The 26,066-nt window shown below is 37.3% G+C and overlaps 1 long non-coding RNA gene across 1 annotated transcript in view; it reads right to left on the bottom strand.

The window, feature by feature from the left end:
• LOC116183233 (uncharacterized) overlaps positions 1–26,066 on the bottom strand; it is a 77,142-nt gene that overhangs the window by 10,561 nt on the left and 40,515 nt on the right. The window contains exon 6 of the long non-coding RNA XR_014952752.1: positions 1–26,066. This exon is cut by the window's left edge and continues 10,561 nt beyond it. This is a non-coding gene — a long non-coding RNA (uncharacterized LOC116183233).

Below are 26,066 nucleotides of genomic sequence, written 5' to 3'. Positions count from 1 at the left end.
CATTTCCTGAAGGGTCCTGTCTACCTTGGCCACCCATGAGCTTTTTGCCTATTATTCAATACAGCTGGCCTAAAAAAAGGGATCTGGCTTCTGCTTATATTTATTAAATTTGCAGGAATGGCCCATCAATCACAACAATGGGTTTTAAGTGTTTGCTGGGTGAGAGGAGAGTCCCATAAGCAGTCTTTGAAGTGTCTTTTGCTGAAGGTAAACATCTGAAGAACATAAATAGCTGCTCTTCTTTCCAATGAGTGACCTTGTCAAAGTGGATAGAATGGAGAGATGGGGGAGGGGTGCTATCATGAAAAGGAAAAGCAATAAAGGATTCCTTATGACAGCAATTTGCACATTTACTGCTCTTTGATATGTTAACTAGATTTTGCAAAATGGAATTCTTTGTCTTTTAGAGGTCCTTGGGCAGTGATAGCTCACAGTCAGAACAATGTTTTGCAATAGGCCTAATGCATCTTCTAATTAATAAGGTAACTTGGGCAACCTCTGTAAATCAGTGACATTATCATTATAACAGGACACAAGTGAATAGTTGTTTATAAGGAAGGAAAGATGCTCATAACAGCAGTATCACTATTTGCTGAGAACATTGACTAAAGTGAATTGTGTTGAATACAATGGGATCAATAAGTGATGGGCCCTGTTCACTAAACTTTTACAAGCCATTTATGAACCTTTGATTCTAGAAAACAGCTCTTCCCCATTCAGAAAACTGAAATGTAGTAGCACTGACAGTTTTTAGTTTTTATACGTGACACAGGCTAAGTGATATAAATTTTCCAGCTGCATTGTAAAAAAGTGGGCAGGTCAGGTAAGATGTCTCAAAGTAACAATAAAATATTTTTGAGGAATAAAATATACAGGCATGAATGCATGTGGCCACTATGAGAAAAAGTAGCTAATAAGCTAGCCTGCAGAAACTAAAAACAGTGATATTTTATTTAGAAATATATTACAGTAGGCATAGCAGCCCCATTAGGAGATAAAACATGTGGGACCCTAAGATGCAGGCAGCAAACTCAAGGTTCTTTCTTAGAAGTAAACTTGTTTGTTATATTGCTTGGATTATGAAAAAAGAGAGCTGAATTTCAGCAGTAAGTGAAGTGATTGACATAGAATAAACTGAACTATTTGGGAATGCTCTGTGTATTTATAAAATAATGTAATAACTACACAATATAGAGCTGTATGAATACTTCAGTTCTTCAAATTAGAATGTTGTTGCTTGTTTTAGTGGCTGTGCCTCCTAATTCTGGAACAGTGTAGTAGATTTTTTTTTTCTGCACTTAATAGCAACACAAGTGATAGGCAAAATCAAAGCCAGTTTTTGATGAGTGGTTTTTGAACCACTCATCAGCAGCCCTTGCCAAGATCAAATTTTCTTCCTCAATCTCGGTGCTGATTTTGGCTAGAGCAGAGATAATTTTCTTAGCAATGGCTAGTATGGGTCTTTGGATTTGTGCTGAAAACAGTGCTGATAATATAGAGCTTTTGTCATTGCTTATACAGAATCACAGACTTTTCAGCTTTTTTTAACTACTTTTTGTACTTTTTGTCAAGCTGCAAAGGAACTAGAAGCTCATGGAAAGATGGGAGGCGACACACAACCCCAGCTGACCAAAAGTATATTCCAGACCAAATGCCATCAAGTTCAGTATATAAAGGGGGAAGAAGAAAGAGGGGACATTTGGAGTTTGTCTGCTCGTCACCATTATGTGTGATGGAGCCCTAATGTCCTGGGGATAGCTGAACACCTGCCTGCCCATGGGAAGAAGTGCAGGAATTCCTTATTTTTATTTGCTTGCTTGTGTATTTGATTTTAGTTATTAAACTGTTTTTATCTCAACCATAAGTTTCTCTCTTTTACTCTTTTGATTCTCTTTTCCATCCCACTGGTGGAGGACTAAGTGTCTTCATGGTACTTAGTTTCTGCCGGGGATTAAGCCATCTCTTTTCAACCAGATCTTTTACACACATCGATGTAATATAATATTTATCTTTGTAACTTTAAAAGACTTTTCCTTCTTCTGTTACTCTTGAAGTATTTACCCCACGTTCTTTAGTTCATGTGGATCAACACCATGGAGTGAGGTTCAAGGTGATGTGAGAAGTTGGGAGAGAGAAATATTGAGAGAATAGAAATAAATATTTCAGAATATTATCCCTACTGTAAACCTGCACCAGTCCTGCTCCAGCTGCCCTCTGGATTTGACTGGGAGCTGGAATTATTCCATAATATATTGCCTCTGGCTATGCAATCCCATATACCCCAAAGGGTGTAGTAGAGGGAAGGAGTAAAATAACCAGACAAAAGAAATACAGGCCCACCCTACCTAGCATTGGTAATGGTTTACTTGTACTTTAGGTCCTGGGAGGGACACAGCCTTGCCTCGAGGTGGAGGACCAGCTAATACACTATCCCAGCAGAGCTTCTCCCTGAGACTGCTGAATGTGCAGGTAAATGCTGAGACTGACTATGGCCAGGTGAGAGCAAAGGCTTGTCTGTATCCTCATCACTCCTGCATCAGCTCCTTGTGTTGAAATGAGTGATCCTTGTTTTGATGGAAAGGAGACACTTCAGCTGTAGATGATATTACAAGGAGGGGAAATATTTCCACCTCCCAAGAGCTGTGAATGTAAGTGATAGTCTAAGCATTCACAAAATCATTCACTGAGAGACTGTGGCTGGCTCTTATCATCCCATTTAGCTACATCAGTCATGATTCTGAGATACAGACAGAGAAGTTTTTGGTTTGTCTGTTCTCAAATTCTTAAGGGTTTATCCTTGACTTCTTATTTGAAATTTGCCTGAAGACTTTTTTCTGTTCTATTTTCTGAATATCCATTCATGAAATGGGCTCTAGGGACTTGTCTATTATCTTTCTTAGTATTATTTCTTTCCATTATCTTCTCCATGTGAAATGTGTTGTGTGTATTTTTTTTTTCTTTCTTTACCTTAGTTCTTCTTGTACTAAGCATTCTTCCTAGCAAAAGCAATGTCTCAGAAATATAGTCCTTGTTCTGGTAGAAAGATTAATTTATCACTAAAATAGAGATGTACATAAGCCAGTAGCCCAGTATCTGTGGCTGGCTGAGTAAAAATGATGAGTCTCAGGACCCTTTGCCATGAGGTTTCATCTGCCTTTGAATGTTGTGCCTCTGGCCTAATCCATACCATTAAAGGCAAGAACACGTAAAACTCCTCATTGTCCATGGCCAAACAATATAACCATCAGGTCACTCTCTGCTTTCTAGTTAGAGAGGTATAATTCCACTGAAGTCAGATTTACACCAGTATCAGTGAGAGCAAAATTAGGCTTCCCCTATAGTTGCTGTTAACCTTTATCAGTATCACCCTGTAGAACTGAGCTGGTAGCATTAGCAAACACAAGGCTGATCTTCAATAGCTGTTCTCTCATTTACTTTTTGCTGATTTATCACTTCACTAATGACACAATGGATTTTCCCATTACTATATTATTATTATTTATTATTGGTATTAGTGTTATCCTGAAAGAAAAATGAAAACAAAGAACTGACCTCATCTCAGCATAGCATATTATTTTCATGAGTTCAGAAACACTGCATGGAATGGACAGTTTCCATTTCACCAATGTTCAATCGCTGGCATTTGTCTTTTGTATCCCAGAGCAATTGCATAACTCTAATATTGACCTTAACCAGAGCCCTTTGTTTCTCACCCTAACAGCCAAAAGCATTAAAAATGCGTGTTTACTTAATTTGTCCTGGCATGCAGTGTAATTACAAGCAGTTTGTTTTCTCTGTTGTAAAATATGGGTTAGAGAAGAAATAAAGTAACGTGGAAAATTAACATTGTGATGTACTGTATAGAGGAATAACACTAAAAACACTTAGCTGTGTTAGTACTGGAGGTGCTATTTGTGTTGTGTGCGAGAGCAATAAAGAATTAAATGCCTCCTTCTAAACCATATTTGCATGATTTTCAACTGCAGTAAAATTAATCTGAGCTGCCTCTAAGTACAAAAGAAAAAAGAATCAAAAAGCAAACAGAACTAAGTAGCACTCATGCAGCCTTTAAAGTTGTACTTTTATATTTTGTGAATTCCAACACACTGCTTAGTGATGTCTGTAATTCTTATAGAACTGGTTGAGGCAAATACATTTAAAGGTTCCTATGCCATGTCTAGCACTCACCAAAGCTGTGCCTTTGATTGACAGGATCTTTCTGATCTAACAGCAGGTCTTTGTTGATTCTTTCTGTGAAAGATTCACTTTGTCCTCTCTCCCTCCTTTATAAATCTATCCTCTTTTTTCTGAAATGCTAAGAGCTGTCCTGCAAAAGTATATATATCACTTGAAGTCTGAGAGTTAGGAGAGTATTAACTGTTTGTAACAAAATAACCTAGAGTAAAAAACCATCTCTTTCACATTCTTTTCCTATTCTTTTAAAAAAAAAATCTTTGTCTCCCTTTTCATATTTTCTGAGGAAGTATTTAGATAATGAAGCAATATGAGTTTAATTTCCCAAAATTTCTGTATATTTGACATGTAAAAAACCCCAACAACACAAAAAAATCCCACAAAACCAACCAACCAAACAAAATTCCCAAACTGACCAACCAATCAAAACTCCAAAACAAACAAAAAAACCAAACAAAAGCCCCACAAAAACCCAAAACCCAAAGAAACAGCGGGAAAAAGCATAAACTAAGCACTCCACTATGGCAAATAGTACTTTTACCCTCATTTTATCCTCAATAAATGTTTTCCTCCAGATATATTTGTTAAAAAATAGACCTCTGGGTGAAAGTAAACTTTTGAGTTCTTGTTATTTTGTTGTTATTTCACTTTTGGTTTTTTGGTGTAGAACTGCCCCATGCAAAGAAATACACTATGTTGAGACACACACTCTCTTTTCACTAAGAGTTGCTCAGTGCCCTTGTTCTGGCCTCTGTGCAGAAGAGTTTAACCATTTGGGAACTGACTCATTTATATCTTTTAATAACTAGTTGAGATGAATCTGGAAGACGTGAGAGCTTTTAACAGCAGTTGAGAAGAAATCCTGCTTTAGCTTACTGCAGACCGAAGCTAGGAAAGTCATTAGATTAACCTCTCTTGACAGGTCAGGCTCAGCAAATATTCTTAAAAATAACTCTTCCAGTAATTTATGACCTTTGGGGAGCATAATCAATAGTGTTAAGAGGAGAGGCAGCCAGACAGCACTTCCTGGTAGGAGAAAGTTTCTTGTCTTTGTAATGTTTGCATTCTGTCTGCTTGTATGCAATAAGACTGGCTTGCCAGTGATATCATACCCCTTTTACTCCACCAGTTTTGGAGACATACATTTTTATTGTCAATTTACCGTTGCCTCTGTTTTTTCATACAGTATCTAATTCCAACAAAACCAATGCACAAATGTGATTACAAAGTAAGGGGAAAATGCACGGTTCGTTTTCTTCCACATTCCCTCTAACCTCTCTGGATCATTTGAGGGAGAACGGTCTTCTGCCCCAGGATGTTGTAATGCAAAGTCTTAAACATGTACTTCATTTTAATGCATGATGAGTTACTCATAGTGCTTAATTAAGCATGTTCTTACATCCCTCTAAGATCAGTGCCTAGGGAAATTTTTTGCTCAATCTATGTATGTTTTGTAATGTTGGATAAACTACAGAAAATTTGAACATGCAAGTGACAACAATATTTCTGTATTTGTTAATAACTTAAATGCATTTTATTTCTGGTGATATTTCCTGTAGCTTTTTTTATAATAAAGAGCACTGCCCTGACAATTCAAACACAGAGCCTTTCCTTCAGGGTTTGGTATCGAAGTACCATTTTCTGAAACTGGAAACCCTCAGGAGGATACATTGATTTCAGTGAGGCCTCACATTCACTGTCTGCATACACATGCTCTAGGTACATGGGCCTGCCCCAAGCAGGACTACTGCTTATCTTTTTCTGCAAGGACTTCTAGGCACATAGGAAAGGAAGGATACAGCATCTCACACTGTAATATAATACTGCGTTTATTTTGACACCACCAGGAGAATAACTGGGTGTTGGTTTTTCCAATGTCCTTGGAGTGGAACAACAGTTTTGAAACTCCAGAGAATAAAAATAATTTAGAAAGAAAATCATTCATGCTCATGCTCTCTGCAGAAGCTTTAATACATACTTTAATATAGACAGCTTTGTGTTTAATGCTATAGCTGAGGTAAGATACCCCTTTTCTCCACTGCTATAGTGAAAATGAAAATGACAGCTTTTTTGTCCCCCTGCTTTCTGTCTTCATTGCCAGTGTGGTGATACAGACTGGGACAAAGTCCAGTTGGAGGCCAGTAGCTAGTGGTGTACTCTAAGGGTCAGTACAGATTCTAATCCTGTTAAACACCTTCATTAATGATCTGGATGACCAGAGTGTGTCCTAAGCAAGTTTACAAATGGTGCAAAAGTGGGAGAAGTGCCTGATAGGCCAGAGAAGCGTGGCGCCATCCAGAGAGACCTCCACAGGCTGAAGAAATGGGCTGATAAGGAACCTCATAAAGTTCAAAAAGAAGTGCAGGGTCCTGTGCCTGGGAGGAACAGTCCTGTGCATGAATATTTGCTGGGGGGCATCCAGCTGGAAGGCAGTTCAGCAGAAAAAGATCTGGTGGTCCTGGTGGGCCCCAAGATGAAGATGACCCAAAGAAGTGCCCTTGCTGTAAAGAAGGATGCTGGTATCTTGGACAACGTTCAGCTCAGAAAGATGGCTTGCTTAGCCTAGAGAAGAGAAGGCTCAGGGAGGAATCTTATCGATATAAATAAATACCTGAAGGGAGGGTACAAATATGAGGAAGCCAGACTTTTTCAGTAGTGCCCAGTGACAGACCAGAGGCTCTGGGCACAAAAAACACAACAGAAGTGGTGTTGTCTGAATATCAGAAAACACATTTTTACTGTGAGGGTGGCTGAGCACTGGCATGGGGTCTCCAGAGTGGTTGTGGAGTCTTTATCCTTGGAGATACCCAAAAGCCATCTGTACACAATCATGGAAAACCTGCTGTAGATGGCTCTGTTTGAGCAGGGGTGTTGAACAAGATGACCTCCAGCTTGAACCATTCTTTGATTCTGCAATTCTGTGGACCTAAAACTCCTGGAAGATTATGATGAATGGAAATAGTGAACACGCATCTGTACTCCAAATCTCCTTCCCGTAGAGTTTGTGGCACAAAATCTGTCATTTCTCATGAGACACTGAAGTTTTCCTCTAGAAGCAATGACATTGGTAGTCCTTAGCACCAAAATTAGTTCCTGGCTAGGCTTTACCATAATTTTACTGGTGATTTCCTCAATAGTATATGCCTGTATGCTCTTCATAGTCAGACTGATGATTCTGAAAAGCAGCAGATCTATTCCACAAGCATTACACAGAGAGTCATCATGTCCATATTAAATTCATGGTACAATTGGTCTGAGCGGGCACAGAGGATATGATCAGGTTTTGAGATCTGTACTGCAGCTCAGCCAGAGGAATAGCTCTTCTAGATGCTAGGACATCCTGGTATCTGTCCTGGCACCTATCAACTTCCACTCATAAAAGTTTTGAGGTGTTAAAATCATGAACAGTTTTGATAAACAATTTGCCTTTAATCTGGCACGATTTTTTCTAGAAGTTGAACATAAGTGATATGGCAGTATTTTCAACATGTATTATGATGAGACATTGAACCTTGTAAATACTGTAATGATTTACAAGAGTCAACAAAATTAATTTTAAAAGATATATTTTTTAAATTACAATCACTGGACTCTCCTAGAGTTTGTTTTCCTAATTGCCATCATTACAGATTTCATTGTCAGCTAGTCTGAAGATCAGTACCCCAAAAACTTGCAGTACACAACACAGCTTAAGACACCCATAAATAAAGACATATGTTTTATGACTGAAATGGAACATTATGATAATTTACTTTGAATGCCTGAATAATAATGACTAAAATGTGTCACCCAGTAATTCCCATGTCACACTACTGAAGAACAATCAACCCATGCATAAAATTTCCCTGCCTTGGCCAGATTACAAAATGAATCCACTTATTTTGAAGAAACATTGACAAAAGATGAATAAATGAAAAAATGTTTTTAAAAGTCAGATATTTTACTTACTACATTATGGTAAAAAAGTTAATTTTTTTATATATTTAACCTTAGATTATTTTCACTTATTTAACCTCAGATTAGTTTTCATTTTGTAGTTACATTTAAAGGAGTAAACCCAAATAATTCACCCAATAATTTAACTTGTCATCTGTGGACCTTTTGACTTCTGGCAAGTCTTAAGACTTCAGTTTTACCAGAGATGCAATAGTTTTTCTTAGTTTCTGCTGCAGTGTATTTATAAGAACTGAAAAACAGAGACCATATGCAACAAGAAGAAGTAAACAAACAGGCTCAGAAGTGTTATCTTTCTCCTTATATAATGATGTAGGGTGCAATTACATTTTATTATCCTTTGTGAGGGATTAGAGAAGTCAGTTGTGACTTCAGAGTTAGTCATATCATCATCTAAACATATGGTAACAACAAAAACATCAGTGTCATCTATTGTGTTCTGCAGCCCAAGTAATAACATTCTCTCCTTCCCTGTGAACTATAAGGCAAATAATTCTTTTGTATTCTAATCCAATGTATTTCCACATGTAGAATCCTGTGGGGTTTTTTTGTGGAACATTTACAATACTGAATCCTAAAAAACATTAACTCAGTAGGGCTGAAGTTAATATCATTACAGGTTGTTCAGTAATACTCTAGAGTATGGACATTTCCCCCCTTATTTTTGACACAAGGTTCATGAGATCTTTGGGCCTCCTTTGAAAATGTCCCCATCTTTCACAGTATGTACTCAACCTGTGATTGCCATCCTTATCTCAGCTGTGCATCATGTGTTTATACTCTTACAGAACACCTGTCAGATACAACACTGACCACTGCAATTAAGTACATCTTCTTTGTTTCAAGACTCCAAATGTAGCCCCTTCCTCCTTCCTCCCTCAGCTTTATATGTTGGACTGGTGTTACATAGTGTGGAATATCCCCTTGTCAGCTGGGGTCAGCTGTCCTGGCTATGTCTCCTCCTAAATTCTTGGGCATCCACACCCTCCTTGGTAGCGGGTTGTGGAAAGAAGCATAAAAGCCTTGATGCTGTGTAAGCACTGCTCAGCTATAAAAAAAACAAACCCCAAACATTCCTGTGTTATCAACCCTGTGTTCAGCACAAATCCAAAACACAGACTCATACAAGTTCCTGTGAAGAAAGTTAACTCCACCACTGCAAAAATCACCACTTTTTCATATCTTCCATATGTATATGTAGTTAAATGTATGTAATTGTAAATTCTTTATTCCATGCTTATATTTTCTAATGTTGAAACAACAGCAAATCTTAGAAAATTAGAATGCAATTATTTTTTTTTATTACCCAGTGTGGCATCACTAGCCGCACTTCTACAGAAAAGGTCTGCATGACTTCCATCAAAGACAGAGATTGTTAGACTCATTCAGCACTGTGTTCACTGACAGTACTTTTCAACACACATTTTCAAAGACACCTATGTGGTACAAATTTATGATTCTGAAATTCAGCGCTGATAAGTGGCTATTAACTGAGAAAGTTTTTCAAATTTAGCTGAAATAATTGCATAACTTTCCTTTAGTGTGTTTTTGAAGAAATAATGGACAAGACTCTCAGGAAGATGTGGCATATGTTTCATGTCTCTCCACTGACTGATTGACAGGATGGTTCCATGCCATCCTTGCTGATAAGTGCTTCAGTATTTGCTGGTGTTTTCTTTCCTGGCTACAAAAGCTCCAAACAGTTCAGAAGTTGCTGGACTGCAGTGTTTGTGTTTACAAGAGGACATACCACTGTCTGATGAAAATGTGCACAGCTAGAAGCAAAGGACTGCAGGTGGGCAGTGTGAAATGTCAGGCTAGAAGAAGTAAATCAAGACAATGCAATTAACTAGAGACAGTTTTTCACCACATTTTTTTCTCTATTTAGCTGCTAGCTGTAGATAGAATATTGTATTTTGAAAGGAGGCAGTAGTTATTGATACTTTAACTTTTTTTTTTCTGGATACTTTTCCCTTCCCATTGTATTCTTCAATGCATGAAGAAATCCTTTCAGCCTGTAATGAAACCAGTTACTTGTGCAAAGATTGACAATATTGAACCCATTTGATTTGAATGCCTTAATTTGAAAATAACCTGGAGGCACTTATTAGACTTACTTTTCTTGTAAGCATTTGATTCACAGCTGCTGAAAAAGGTTTCATCACATATGAAACTTGGGGCATCTGCTTTGTCATGTCAGAATGACAATTGGGTTGGATGCTAGAATGACATGGAATAACATGCAGCAGTCCATCCAGCTGCATTGAAATTGTTTAAGTGCTTCTCTTGTGAGTATAATAGTATCCATTGGAAAGAGAAAAATCTGTGCAGACCATGAAACAGATGTTATCTAATTCCCCTTCTTCTCTGAGGAATTAATGTCCATAGGTGCAAAAAACCTATGGCTCTTCAGATCCTATTCTATTGTATGGCAGCATTTTCAAAAGGAGAATAAGGTCTGCAGTGACCAACTGGAGTTTCTATTGTTCTATGCTGAGAGCAAAATGGAAAATAGGGCAGAGTTTGTTGCTTTTATTTTCTTCTTACAAATGTATATATGTTAATTTTTCAATACTCCCTTTTTAGTGACAGTAGTCTTTTATTTTTGTGCTCATAAAATAACATTATTTTCATTCGATAAATCAATCTTGAAGAATTGTCAGGTGCTATATTAATATATGGAGATTTATTGTACATGAGACCTTTATTAACTAAGCCTGAAGAAATGGGGTGAATAGTAAGCAGGAAATGTCTGGTTTCATTAAGAAGAATGTCTTCAAAGATTTGAAGACTGTTTTGAACACCTGAGACAACTAAAATTTGCCTCATGTCTTTTGAGTAGATACTAATGCTGTACTGAAACCTGTTTTAGCAATGTAACCAAGTTTTTCCATTATGGACAGACTGCACAGTTCTAGTCTTAACTCAGGTTTAAAATATTCAAAAAAGAATATTTTTTTCTTATACCTTTCATTTAGGGTTATAGCATGGTCCAATTCTGATGTGCTGTTTTTTTTCCCAGAAGTGTATATTCATGGTTTCTACTACAGTTACTCAGAGACACTTTTTTCTTTGTAAAGAACACCTCTAGATATAGCAGAGACTGACATATCATTATGATCATTTTGTAGGCAAAACTGATGCCTCCTTGGCAAACCTACTATTTTTGACATATCAGAATGCTTTCTTTTAAAGTATCTTCTCTGTTTGCTCAGTGCATTCCAAACCATCAGCTATTTTTGACAGCATAGCTTTTCAAAAGCTTCTTGTTCAGACAGGTTCCTTTGTTACACATATAAAGTTCTCATTAAGTTATCTGGATTTATATTACAAGTTCTGAAGGGAATGTCCCTGGATATTTTCCCTGTAAGAAAGTAAATTATAATTGTATGTGACATTTCAAAGGTGAGAGGAAGTGTTACAGGTAAGAACTGAGACAGACTTCTAGAATTCAACAAGAAAGTGATCATACCTCCCTCCTTAGTTATGTTGCAATTAATCTGAAAATGTAGGCCTGAAAAAAATGAAACCTCAATCTTAGAAGAGACTAGATTAATGTATTTCATAATTCCTCCAACTTCAGTGGCATATTCCACCATTATAATGGACTAAAGCCAAAAATCCGTCTGAATTACAATGTGTACTTGTTAAACTCTGACTTTGTGTGCAGATCAACAGCTTTCTGAACACTAATGTCTCTTATTTATCTTTACCCTTTCTGTTATGCAATGCTCTTATATTTTTAAATGACATAACTAGTCACACAAGAATCAAAGGGACCTTACAAAATCTCAGCAGGGCAATAGGCTTTGCCCTACTAGGCACACTGGTAACACATTGAAGGATGCTTGCATTTTAGAAAAAATACAACAAGACTTGTAATTGGAGTAATTTTCTTTTATAGTCTACTAACAAAAATATGATAGGTTTTCTTCTGTCTTTTAGAATGCCTTGTTCAATGCCTCATGATTCCCTTTGTTCATAGTCAATGCCTAATAGATTGCTTCTCATATTGATTTTCCTTTCTATTAAAGAATTGTAAAAATGGCACATTCTGGAAAAAAAATCCATCATTTTTCTGTCAACTGTCTTAGACTTATTGTACTTAACAGGTAACATGGATTTAAATGGAGAATTACAGGCACGTGGTTGAATCACCAACCCTGGAAGAATTTAAAAGATGTGTAGATGTGCTGCCTAGGAACAAGGCTTAGTGGTGGATTTGCAGTGTTAGGTTTATAGTTGAGCTAATGATCTAAAGGTTTTTTCCAATCAAAGCAAGTGGCTGCTGAGTGCTGCATAAATATAGGGTGGACAGGAATATTACAATATCAATTTTATAGAGACTTTTGGCCAAATCTTTTATAAAATTTGGCTAAAACAGAACAGTGGGCTAAGATTTCTTCTGGTTTTTAGTGTATGTGACACATAAAATTGTAGTTCTACATCCCTACAAGAACTGGTATAATGCTATGCTGCTGCAAAGTAAAGTGGTTTTTTTTAAACTGTATATATGACTTGGATGGACTTTGATTTTACATTTGAAGATATTTAGCATCACTGATGTACAGCATCTCTTTCAGGAGCAGTATTAATGTGTTTGTGAAAACACATAAAAATCACACAGATTTTGTCCAAAGAAAACTATACTGGGCTTGCTGTATTTCTGCTCCAGGCGATTTGCCAGGGTTAATCCACAGAATCCATGTGCCCAGAACTTGCCTGCCCCAGGACTTTTGAAATAGCAGAACTCTGGTTCTCTGACTAGCTGCTTTTTCTAACACAATATCAGCTCCTAAATTTATAACACAGATGACTAAGAACAATTGGGATGTATCTTAAAAATAGACAGAACATACTGTGGGAGTAGCCATAACATAATGTTCTCAAATTGTGAGTTTGCAGGTGTGATACCTACCTGCAAAACACTTTGGGAGTAAATTCTCTTAACATTTGAAGTTCACCCAAGAGAGATTACTCTTTCTCATTCATGTTATGTATGAGAACTTCAGAATAGAATTACAAGTAGTTTATGCCCCTGTGTCTTTTTTTCCTGGACTTCTTAGATTCCTGCAGCTGAAAAGATGAACTGGTATCTGAGTGTGTGTATCATAAATAACTCCAGTCGTTGCGAGCAATTTTGAATATCAGATGTTCTTCTCCTGTTCCTTAGTCATTAGTAGGTATAAGCACTATTTATTCAAGGTTGGTCATTCAGAACAAACATAAGCATTATGAATGTCACTATTCCAGGCCCTGAAGAAGCAAAGTTTTATAACACCTTTAGGAGATGGAGCAGCATAGAACAAGAACAGCAGACAGATCCTGTAGCAGTCTTTAACAACAAAATTATATAGAGGCATAGTAAATTGGAAAGCAATCCTACCATTACTTATTCAAATGCAAGGGAGAAAATACAGTTTTGCTACTGGACAGACTTTTGTGAACCAGTCAACACATAGACAGCTTGTGTTCACTTCTGAGCATAAAGGTACACACTTGAGGCATACAAGTGGAGATACATATCTGAAAGAAATGTATAAATTCAACATGGTAGGTCTGCAGCACTACCAAAAACCACAGAAAACAAGAATAGCCACAATGACACTATAAAATGTACAAATGGAATAAAAGTCCTTTAACTTTTGAATGTCTAAAAATACAGATAATATGCATTATTGATAGCTTATTCAAATTATATTCTGTCATTACTGAAGCTGGTAGAAAAAATGCTTGAGAAGGAAAAGATGATAACAATACTTCATGTTTAAGCTTGTCTATGTTATAGTGGGTAAAGAAACCCCAAACAAACTCCAACTAACCAGCCACAACTAACAAAATACCCAAAACTGAGAAAATTAAATAACACTATAAGAATGAATACATATAATTTAAATTAGGAATAAGTACTTTCTTTGAGGCTGAATTTCCCAAGATTTGACAGATAGCAAGCAACTGCTAGTTGTCAAGAAATTAAACTTGTATCAAAAAGTGGAGGGAACATGTAGATGGTATTTCAACATACCAAGAAAACTTTTCCTCTAAATGTTTGAAGCTAACTATAAGAATTGAAAAGTCAGGAGAAAATAAAATCCACCATCAGTAATCTTGGAAAAGTTGTTATTAAATTTGCACTCTAGAGTTCCTTGAAAAGACCTATAGATCCTAGAACATCTAAGGAAATAATAGTAGAGTCCCTTGTACATTTCCTTGGCTATATAGATCCTTGAAGACCCTACTTCACAGTGTGACTTAGCTGAAAGTGAAAAGCAGTAGTCCTTTCTCTGTGCTAGGATCATATTTAGAGGAATTTTCAGTGTCAGGAGTTAAAAAGAAAAGATGAGATTTCTGTTCTTGATCAATGACTACAATACAAATGAAAGGGTGAATACTGTAATTTAGAGGTAGGACAGTTGCTGAAACATAAAAGATCAAATGAAAGAAGTAATATCAAATGTAAGTCAGTAAGAAAAAACAAAATGCATCCTGTGAATGTAAACAGATATGATCGATCAATCATTTATGGTGCCACTTGGTCTTCCTGAAGTTGTGGTTCTAGCAAGGTCAACAATTAGATCCAAGGGCCCTGATTATGAATCCTAGGTGTCCCTTTTCATTACAGTACATCCAATGTGGATTGTAAAACATCTTGTTCTAACCATGTGTTTGAATTAGAAATGGGTGGGTCTGTTGGAAGATGGTCCCCACCACTTTGTTCTTTTATGAGTTTCCCCACTGTGCACTGAGATGAGTAAAATGCATCTAGGTTTTACTCACTCAGCATCAGACTGCTGGCATTTCAGCTTACACCATTTAATTTTTAGGCCTATTTTTAGGGGTTTTTAACCCTGCATACCTTAAAGATTCTCCTTTGGATGAAAAGACAATATGTACTTCCTTACTCACACAGCTCTTCCACAGATTGTTTTCAGGTGGAGCTTTGCTAAAAGGAAGATGAAAGCAACCCAAATATAGACTGAAGATCTGTAAAGAGGACCTGTTCTAAATGTCAGGTTTAATAACTTGTTAGTGGTCTCTTTAAAATGGTCTAACTGTATGATAGGATAGGCCTGTGTCAACCTGCATAGATAATTTACTTTTAAGTGTTTTTAGATGTAATATCTTATTTCTCTTTCATGTGATATGCTTTAGTTTTCTTTTCTTTTTTTTTGATATGCAATAATATTGATAAATTTATACTTTTTAAGACTGTGTTTTGAATGGAAACAAAAGAGAAAGTTCAAAGAAACAAAAAGCTACATGAATTGACTAAATCAATGCAATAAATGCACAAGCTGCAATGTATCCTCTTAGTAAAATATGTTTTCTAGAACATTTTCTATAGCATAGTGAAAATGGAAGCACAAAGCTTAGAAAATGGAAAGTTCTCCATTCTTTTTCAGCTTTAGTCCATGTTTCTTATTAAGAGTAAGATTAGTTTGAGAAACTGTATGCTGCCATTGCCACTAAACAGTTCTCCTTCAATAAAAAAGAAAGGTCTATGAACCAAAATTAAATTGCTAGGAAAAAAAAAAAAAAGAAAGAAAAAGGAAAAGCTTTTCAAGTGCATCTTTTTCTGTCCCCCAAGAATGTGCTTCCTCTTAAATAAGAGTGGCATTTTGGTCACAAGAAAAAAATCCAGTATCAAATTATTGAAACTGGTACATAACATTTCAGAAGAAAATGTCCATATCTTATATTCAACTCTGATAATCTGTTTTCTATCAGAAGGAGCAAACCAATCCAACTGAGGGATTAGTCATGAATTTCTGGCTGCGCATGTGAATGAAAGTGGCCTCAGGGAGGTTCTTACAAGGACCATGGACAGTTCCATGGCTGGTGCAGCTGCTGTTCTGGAAGGCGCTGAGCACCACCCTGCAGAGCAGGAGATGGATTTCTTCAGGGACATGCCTCTCACCTTGGTCTCTCTGGTTATACACACATGTCCACAAACAAAGGTTCACTGTGTTTTCCCTCATTATTCTATATTTTTCTACACAACAATTTCCCAAAAATTTCTTCTTCCTTGTAGTTCCTTTTGTCATACTGTAATTTAATTTTCAGTCATTCATTATCCACTCTCTCCACTTAAAAGAATCCACAACTTTCTGATATCTCAGTGTGTCTATTGTCACTTTTCAGTTCTTTGGCATTTTCCCATTCCTAAACTAAGTACTTCCTGTGATTGTCATGGGATACTAGGTTCTCTTTCCTGTCCTGACAATCCTCCCAGCTACTGTGCTCCCCACTTATCCACCAGTAGGTTGAAAACACTTCACAGTAATTCATTCATTCAGTTCTTCTACTCTGTTGGCCATAAATATAAATTAACCACAGAATCATAGAGTTGACATGGTTGGAATACACCTTCGAGATCATCCAGTCTAATCTTCCACCTGATACCACCAAAATCACTCCTATACCATACCCTGAAGTGCCACATCCAGACACCTCTTCAAAATTCCACCATCTCCCTAGATAAGTTATTCCAATGCCTAGACACTTTTTTAATGAAAATGCATTTTCCCCTTGTTCTTATGTAGCAGTGTTCACTGTCAGAACTCCCATGGTTTGGTATTCTCCTTTATAATAATTTTTTTATTGAAAATACTGAGTTTAATACATGGTTTCATAGGCTGACTATGGGGATTCATCGATCAGTGATGTAATGACAAGTATAGCTATTTTCATATCCAGACTCCAGTTAAAGGTGGATGGACTTCCTTTTTTTAGTTTTTTGTTAATGGGAAAAGGCTACTTTCCTAATTTCTTCTAAAATTACATCAGCTAATGACAACTTAAGAAAAGATAAAATGCAAAATACAAGTTGGAAAGTAAGGTCTCACTATTAGAAAAAAAAAAGAAAAACTGAACCTCAAACTCTCATCTATATTAAAAGCAAGCATTAATAGCAGAAGCTATTTTCAGTCCATTTTTTCAGTAGTCTTTATAAATGGCAGCGAAATTGAGGTATTCTCACTAATATTTTGACTAATCATGTCTTAGGCCTGACATATTACAAAAACTAAATTCAAAGGGATCCTTTTTCACCTATTTAATTTTGTGTCATATCAAAATTTCTACATAGAAATTGTAGAAGTTTAGTCTTTAGGTCTATTTTACCCTTCTTTGATATTCATTTAGAGATGCAGTCCTGTGTTCTGTGCTTATTGTTATTCCTAAATGTCTAGAATTGAATTTGAACTTTCTGGAAAGCATTATTTTGAATATAAGTGTCTATAGTAAAATAGACAAAATGAGGCAGGAAAAAGAACCAATATATTAAAAAAAAAAAAAAAAGAAAAGAAAAAGATAGCTCACATGTTCCCTTAATCATATGCCTGGTTTGCTGAAACCTGGGTTAAAATCTTTGAAGTTGGTGAGTCCTGAGCAAGCACAGTAAAAAGCAGAGTTTAAGAACCTTTTCAAGGAGCACTGTTACTGTGCAATGGGTAGTTACAAAGTCTGGTGATGATTGTGTATGCAATTAATGCACCTGGGAATGAAAATATTTCTTTTCATGGCTGTGGCATTTCACAGTTCCCGTTTGGACTATCTGTCTCTGTTTTGTCTGTGAAATTGTTGAGACTAACAAGGAGCACCATATTTTTCTGGCCTCAAAACCAGCATATTGGATTGTTTGTAGATACCTTGTATGTAGCTATACATAGAAATGATCAAGAAACAAGTGCTCACTTCACAGATTAAGTAAGCAGATTCTGTCCAAATATTCACTGTCTGCCAAGTCAGGAGAATTCTCCCTTTCAACAAATTTGATCAAGTCCAACAAGCTGTGAACAACCTTCAGATAGGTTTTGAGTTGATAAAAAGATATTCAAATGTGCACCACTGTGTGAGACAAGGGTATTTCTACTAGCCTATATGGCTGCAAGTCTCAGACATGATGACTTAAGAGAAGGATGCTGTTTCTCTCTAGCTCATTTTTTGTCCTGTCTTCAAATTGCATAGGAAAAGACAAATAGGAGAGTACTGAGAAATATTCAGCAATAAGTAGAAAATCTGGAACCCAAAACTGCTGTCCTTACATTGAGGAGGTGGTAAATGTAAATCTTGATATTTAATTGCTATTTTAGCACAGTAAAGAGAATTGTACATGCTCTTGTATCTCCTGCAGCATATTTGGTACAAGTAGGAAAGTCTGGTAACATTCAAAAAGACAGTAACAGATATAAATTATGGTAATCTAAGAAACCCAGACACAAGATAGTAGAGTCATCTTCTTAATGCAGCCTCTGGAGTTCAGTTCTCATTTCTGTGTTACCCAAATATTTCACTAAGATTTCTGGAAACTTATATCCAGAATTTGAATTTGTTAGCTTGGGTTTGGCAAAACAAATAGATTTGATTCTTCTTCATGGACATAAAAAATGGCATACTAGAAGTTATTTTTTGTTTGGATTTGAGGTCAAAACAGAAGCCTCACTGCATCTGTTCCATGATGGCTACTCTCTGGTCGAAGCCGACACAATGCTGACTACCTCAGCAACCCCGAACTGCAGTTCTAGACCACTCAGAGCTAACAGCTCCTCACTGGAATGTTCCTACCTAGAAATATGGGACATGGGCAGACTGCTTTCATGCTCTGGCAATACTTAGATCCTGAAATAGTTCACTGGGGACTGCTGCGGACACTTAGGCACAACAGAACACTCCTAAGGTTGAATCCTAATGATGCAAGATACATAATGTTGGGGTGCATTAATAATGGTATTACAGCCAGAGTGGTTTTTCTCCTCAGATTCTGTGCCCATATGATGCTGTGTTTTGGATTTATGACTAGAACACTATTTGGCTGTTGCTAAGCAGGTTCTTGAATGGCACGGAAGTATTTTCTTTTTTCTTTCTTTTTTCTTTCTTTTTTTTTTCTTTTTTTCTTTTTATTTTCTTTTTCTTTTTTCTTTCTTTCTTTCTTTTAATCAGTCCATAAGATATGGACTGATTAAACTAATCAAGAAATTAAACTAATCAAGAATTTTCCCTGAAATATCTACATATATCTGCCTCTTTACATGGCATAAACGACCTAACCTTTTAAAACCATAGGTTTCGCTATATTAACTGACTTGCACACACCTCTCCTTTGGAACAATCTTTTACTCAGTGGGTGGAATTGTGCCTTATTAACTCAGACTTGATTCTGGGGAATTGCAGGGCAGTACTACTTTGTGTTTTGAAGAGTTTTTCTTTGAGGAGCAGTAGTGGAATAATGTGTGCCATGGAGCCACCTGAATGGAGAAGAGGCTTTCTATGGGCTGAGGAGCATTTGAATGAGTAGACAGAAGTCCTGAACAATTGTGAATAATTTGTGCTATTGCTATGTCAACTCTTCATGCTGTAAATTAGGGGCATCTTTGTGCTGCTCAGGCCTGCGTGTTGGGGAAAGAAGGGTATGCTTATAAATTAATTTCCTTCCTTTTCCTTTTGGATGATCAATGAGATAAAATTTGAGAACACAAAGGCAAATTTTCCTGTTGAAGTGGCAAATGAGCATTTTAAACTCATTTGAAGATCCTATAATAAATCTGCATAAATACTTTAAAATAATATTTGATTCAATCTGCAACTTTGAAAAGAAAGGAGATTCAGACAAAATCATCACCATTAAAACCCAGACTCTGGCCTTTTCCTTTTCCCAGTAAAAACAGTTGATACAGTATTAAATTTATATGTACACTTTGACACAAAACCAGCACATTCCAAATTCTTGCTGTAGTCTTATCTCAGCTGAGTTCTGTGGTGCATATGGCCCTCCACCAGAATGTCTCACAACCCTGTACAATGTTTTATCTTTACAAAGAGATTATTTGTTAATCAGAAAATATGCTTATAGACCATCTTGGCAAAAGAAACATACCTCCTGGTGGTGTATAACATTGCCCAGCATTAGGGGACTGTGATACTGCATATTTTCTTGCTGACCACATCATAAGGTTTACCACCTACATCTGGCTTCTGTCAAACCTTGGAAAACAGCAGCTTAGAAGTTTGCCTATGATTGCAACAGGGACCATGAAAACCAACTAAAGGGAAAAGTCTGTTTCCATGTTTTCAGCATGAGGCCACTACTTGTAATCGCCTCAGTGATGCAGTTAGTTTTGCTAATGCTTTTCAGACTACAAGGGCAAGTAAGAACTTTCAGTTTGCTAAGTCCTGCCACCATTGGTATCACTTGGACAGGAGTGGCACCTAATCACCTGCCTATCTCCCTTACAGAAGTTCCCTACATCTGAAAGCCTTTCAGAGAAAAATGGTTGCGATTAACAGAAATTGCCTATCTACACCCAGTATTTTTATCAATCTCCATGATTTCTGATCAAATTGGAAAAAAACCTGGCTCCTCTTTGGGAAAGCTTAAAGAAAACAGTCAAGCAGCTATAAACTGGAGGAAAATCAGTGAGCAGCTCTTCAGAGCTCTGCCCTTCACTGACACCTATAGTTATCAAAGTGTATTTTGCTACTGGAATGTCAGGTGTCATTGACAGAACTTGAACATGTGAATAGGCTGAAGAGTTTTCCATCCATTCTGATTTCTTCCACCTGATCTACTCTGCTGTGTTATTATTTCATGGATGGTTTAGTTTTCTTCTTCAGTACTTTGAAAAACACATGGAGCAAGTTAAACCCTGTGTAGCTCTGTAGTAATGTATAATTTAATAATTTGTTTGAAGTTGTATAAAAGGTATTTGCAAAGCATTAATATTTTTGGAGAATGCTTGTTTAGTATACCTTATCCTGATGGAATAATATAGGACAAAAGAGAGTTTCAGCACACTGAGTAGTACAAAGACAACCTAATTTAGTTGTTTTCTTTGTGTCTTCATGGTGAAATATCCAATGTATCTTTGTTATCTCACTTCTGCCTTCTGTCACAGTGATAACTGGCTTTCTTTTTAGTATATTGTAGTGGCACTTAGACCAGGAGGTTAAAGTTCTTTAACAGGCTCCTCTGCAGCCCCTTTTCTAGTTCTGAAAAAGTGCAGAAGTGTATTGAGTCACTTTTAAATGATACATCAAACCATGCAAACTGAAGAATTCCAGGCAACACTGAAGGCACTGCTTCCCTTGATGAAGCAGAGCTTTCTGACTCCTTTTGCATAGTCCAGGAGAAAACTTGAATCCCAGAGACAGTTGGCACCTTCTGCTTGCCATTTAAACAATCCCTGCCCAGATCTGTTGGAGCTGGTAGATCAGACTCGCCAGCAACAAGACCAGATAGCAGCAACAAGAAAAACAAAACATCCCACTGTGATGCTGAAACATTTCAGAGCTTTTCAAGGATCAAACACTTCACCCTCATTTTGTCTACCCTCCCCCAGGTCTGTCAGATGCAGGGGGTCTCCTATCTGGCATCTCTCTGGCATCTGAGCAAGAAGCAGGTTGCAAGAAGTAGTGACCATTAGTTCAGACTATGAGGATGCTTCTTTGTCCATTCCAGTTCTATTCTTACTCTTCTTTCCCTGAACTGGCAGTTCATATTATATATAAGCCAGGTTCTCAGACAGACATGGTGAAACAAGACTAGACCAGCTGATTCTCTGTGAGTTTCCAGCCCAGAGCTGTCCTCAATGTCTCTGTAAGAGGCTCCAGTTCAAATCACCATCCTCTTCTACTTTACCTACTTTCCCTAGTGACAAATAGAGTTTTTGGCTCTGGATATATATGCCCAAGTAAATGCCATCTTTTAATGGCTTTCAGAGCATTCATGGAGAAGACCAATGAAAGAATTTATTTCTATAATACATGTAAGACTTTTTAATGAAAAACTTGCAGGGCATGCAAAATAACCTGTTTTTAAATGAAATAACGCTGTTCTTTTAAAATCCCTTTCCTAGCCAAGAGATAACAGGGGTCAGTGCACAGTATAGATTAATTGCCTACATAATTTCATTTTAAGAAACAAAGAACTTTAAAAAAATTGTAGGGTTATATAAAAGCATGTGAAACCACTAAGTCAGCTTTGTTTTCAGCCTCATTCAATAGTGGCAGCACTTTAGATGGGGTGTGAACAGTAAACATTTTCTTGGGGAAAAAATATGTCATAACTTTATGTTCTGGTTCCTGCCTGTATATTGATCATATATTCTCTTGTCCTATTATAATGTTTGCTCTCAGGTTTTTTTGCCCTCTCTTTCTTTGCAAGAGAAATTGTTTTGTCCTCCTAGCCCCTTTCAGTAAGTGAAGTCCCTCCCTGTCCCTGGCTTGGTGTCTCTCATCCTTGAACCTGTGTTGAGCCAATCATTTTTCTGGCAGCAAAAAAGATGAAGAGAGATCCTTCAGCACATCCTTCAGGTCATGAGCCAGAGCAGTTGAGGGAGAGCTGTGTGTATTGCTTCTCCAGAATCCTCTCTCAAATCCTTAGTGTCAGTAGTGTTAGGCTACAAGGCCAGCCCATAAAAGAAGTTTTACTACTGGCTGAGCAGCAATGTCTTTTTTTTTTTTTCCTTCCTGTTTTTCTGTCCTTCAAAATAAACAACAGGAAGGGAAAAAGTAGACAGCAGGAGGCAAAAATACAATGGGAGCTGCTGTTGCTGGGCTGTAACCTTACTTGGATTACCCTGTGTCAAAAATACATATCAGCCACTAAGACTGAGTGGTGGCAGTTTTAACGTGATGCGACCCTGATGACTTCGGACCTCCCATAAAATGCACAAAACAGAAGTCATGGTGGATATATAACCTTTTCATTGTTAAAAGAGCATTTCCACAGCAGGAAAGACACCAGGGTGCAATACAGAACACAAAGGCCTAGATTTAGCTTCAAGATCTTAGCTCTTACAATACTGGTCTCCAGATAATACAGAAATAGATTTATAACGTATATTTGCCCAACATGTTAGTGTGCTCTCCCTTAATTAAAAGAGCAGCCAACGCCCTGATAGCATCATATTGCTGGGACAAAACAAAATGATATTATCTGCTCCAGCTCTTATCCCAGCTGCTGGGTACATAAAGTGGATTAAAAGTAGAGGGGGGAAGGGCAATTTTGAAAAACAGTGGTACAATAGCAAACCTGTGATCTCACCTGATTGAATCTTATCAGCTCTCACCATCATTTTTCTTTCTTTCTTTCTTTCTTTCTTTCTTTCTTTCTTTCTTTCTTTCTTTTCTTTCTTTTCTTTCTTTTCTTTTATTTCTTTCCTTCCTTCCTTTCTTTCCTTTCTTTCCTTTCTTTCCTTTCCTTCCTTCCTTTCTTTCCTTCCTTCCTTCCTTCCTTCCTTCCTTCCTTCCTTCCTTCCTTCCTTCCTTCCTTCCTTCCTTCCTTCCTTCCTTCCTTCCTTCCTCCCTGGAATTCTTCCTGAAGTCCTTCCTTCCTTCCTGGAGTCCTATCTTCCTGGAGTCCTTCCTTCCTTCCTGGAGTCCTTCCTTCTTTCCTTCCTCCCTTCCTTTCCCTTCCTTTCCTTTTTTTGTCTTTTGCTTCCTTTCCCTTCCTTTCCCTTTCTTATCTTTTGCATCCTTTCCCTTTCTTTCCCTTCCCCCCTCTCTTCCTCTTCCTCTTCCTCTTCCTCTTCCTCTTCCTCTTCCTCTTCCTCTTCCTCTTCCTCTTCCTCTTCCTCTTCCTCTTCCTCTTCCTCTTCCTCTTCCTCTTCCTCTTCCTCTTCCTCTTCCTCTTCCTCTTCCTCTTCCTCTCCTCCCTCCCTCTGTCTTTTCTGTAACCTTTACTAAATAGAGAAAAAAAACCCTTGCTACATCACTTACTGTTATCTTTTTACCCATTCCAACATGGAAATTCAAAAGTTGTGACCTGAGAGGTAGCTAACAAGAGAATTTAGAAGTTGCTCACATTTATGCTCAGTTTATGATCAAGGTGAGCAAAACACAGAAAATCTGATTATCATAACACGTTGCACAGTGAGAAGCAGATCTCACATAATGTAAAATCAACCCACCTAAATCTCTTTGTAGCCTGAACTATTTCTGAGATGGGCGGCAAAGCTTTAGTGTGAGAAAGAGTGAACTCTGTGTGTGAATATGCATGTACTTAATAACTCGCCTGCATTGGCTGCCATGCTCAGAATGATTAATTCTCTAATGCACGTGTATTTTACCTAAGCCCCCTTTTAAAAGTTTTGGATTTTCATGTATATGATTAAAAATGTGGTTTGCAGTGCCAGAGCCAATTTCTTGTTCTGGAGGTGAGGCTGCAGCTTGCTGTGCTGCAAATGTCACCGGTGAGACGTTTGTTAGAGCTGCACTGCATGCCGGTTAATCTGTTTACTTATGCAATGGTGGAAATGTGACCTGGCTATTGTGGTGATTAACAGAGTCAAATATCCTCACATTAACTAGTGAGCTGGGCAATCAGGCTGGATTATTGTTACATTCAATTTAAATTACAGTGGCATGACAGGTCCTGAGGTATTTAGTAACGGATTTCACAGCACAGATATGCTTCATGTGTAATGAATAAACTCTAGAGAGCAACAAAAGGAAAAAAAATAAAATAAAAAGGTATTTTATGATCATTGTGAAAAAATTTATGGAGTGTAGCTGGCATGAAATTCTATAAAATGAACTGGCTCCAACCAGTCCAACAACAAAGCACACACTTTTCTTCCTGCTGCTTATGAATTATTATTACCGAGTCCTCCTATGTTTACTCATTAGCATTGAACCCTTTGCAAAACTGTGATTCAAAATTGAATTCTTCTTAATTGAAAATACCCCCAGTATGCTGGGAGAAAAAATGAAGGGGAAAAATGGCAGCAGCACCACAATAGGCCAGTTAGCTCTGTGATAGTCAGAGGGGGTGGCTGCTCTGAGCTTGAATGTTATTCAGGATTCACAGCCGGACTATGCGAAGGAGAGAGCAGGTTGCATTCAAGTTGTTCTGCACACTGACATACATATAATTTAAATATTTAGCCACCGGTGTGCTGCTGCAGTGTGTTAGCCCACTAGCACCAGAGTGCATTAATCCTGTTCTCTGTGCGACTTGCTGACTTTGACCTGTTTTATGCTCTGTGACTGAATAACACATAGCACTTTGCTCTGGGAAAAAAAAAAAAACCTAAACAAAACACACTATGATCTCAACACACATTGGTTTCAATTAACTTTTAACCATTTGATTGCACTAATTCTAGGATGTTAGTTAGCTATTGCAGAGTTGGCTGTATTGATTTTGAACAGAACGAACAAAAGTACAAAACAAAGACTGAATTTTCAGAAAATAATTTTCCTTCTTCCCATTTGTTTCATTATTTATTTGCAAATATTTTTGCAGAGGCTATTTTGATACTCAGAAAAGTTCTGATGAAAAATAAAATACTTTAGGATTTCAGCCAGGATTATCTAGCATTTATTGAAGCTTAAGAGAATGATGCTACAGTATGGAACTGTTGAAAAATGGCATATTAAAAAGTATGGAAAGCTACAAATAACAAATGTCAGTGGTGAAAATATTGTGGTTGTGAGGTGTTCAGGTGCTGCTTGGTGGATCTTGACTAGGGAAGAACTAATGGAGCCTCACATGGAAACTCTTACTTTGTGATCTTGCATGTACCAATCATTTGAATGTAATATCAGAAAATGAAAACAATGAAGCTTCCTTGATTTAATTGAAATCTGATGTAAAGTCCGTTTAAAATCAGGGACCATTCTACAAAAGGGAAGGAGAGAAGAGTGTGACGTCTGTGCTGTGGCTTACAAAGGAAGCTCATCCTCATACAAGAAGGCAAAAAGAAAATACCAGAATAATAATAATAAAGAAAATAACAGGCAAAAGAAAAATAACAGATTTTAGGCTCCAACCTTTCACCTCAAGATGCTGAGTTCAGTTCCACATTCGTCAGAATCATTAAGAGGTCTTCAAATCCAGTCCTCTTTAAGCATCGCTCTGAGATCACCTTTGCTTCTCCTGTGTACTTCTCCATTGCAGGGTGTCACTACTGGAGACC

This window comes from Lonchura striata, chromosome 2 (genome assembly GCF_050655825.1).
Source record: "Lonchura striata isolate lonStrDom1 chromosome 2, ASM5065582v1, whole genome shotgun sequence".
In the NCBI taxonomy this organism is placed as follows: domain Eukaryota; kingdom Metazoa; phylum Chordata; class Aves; order Passeriformes; family Estrildidae; genus Lonchura; species Lonchura striata.
This window is presented reverse-complemented; position numbering and strand designations above follow the sequence as displayed.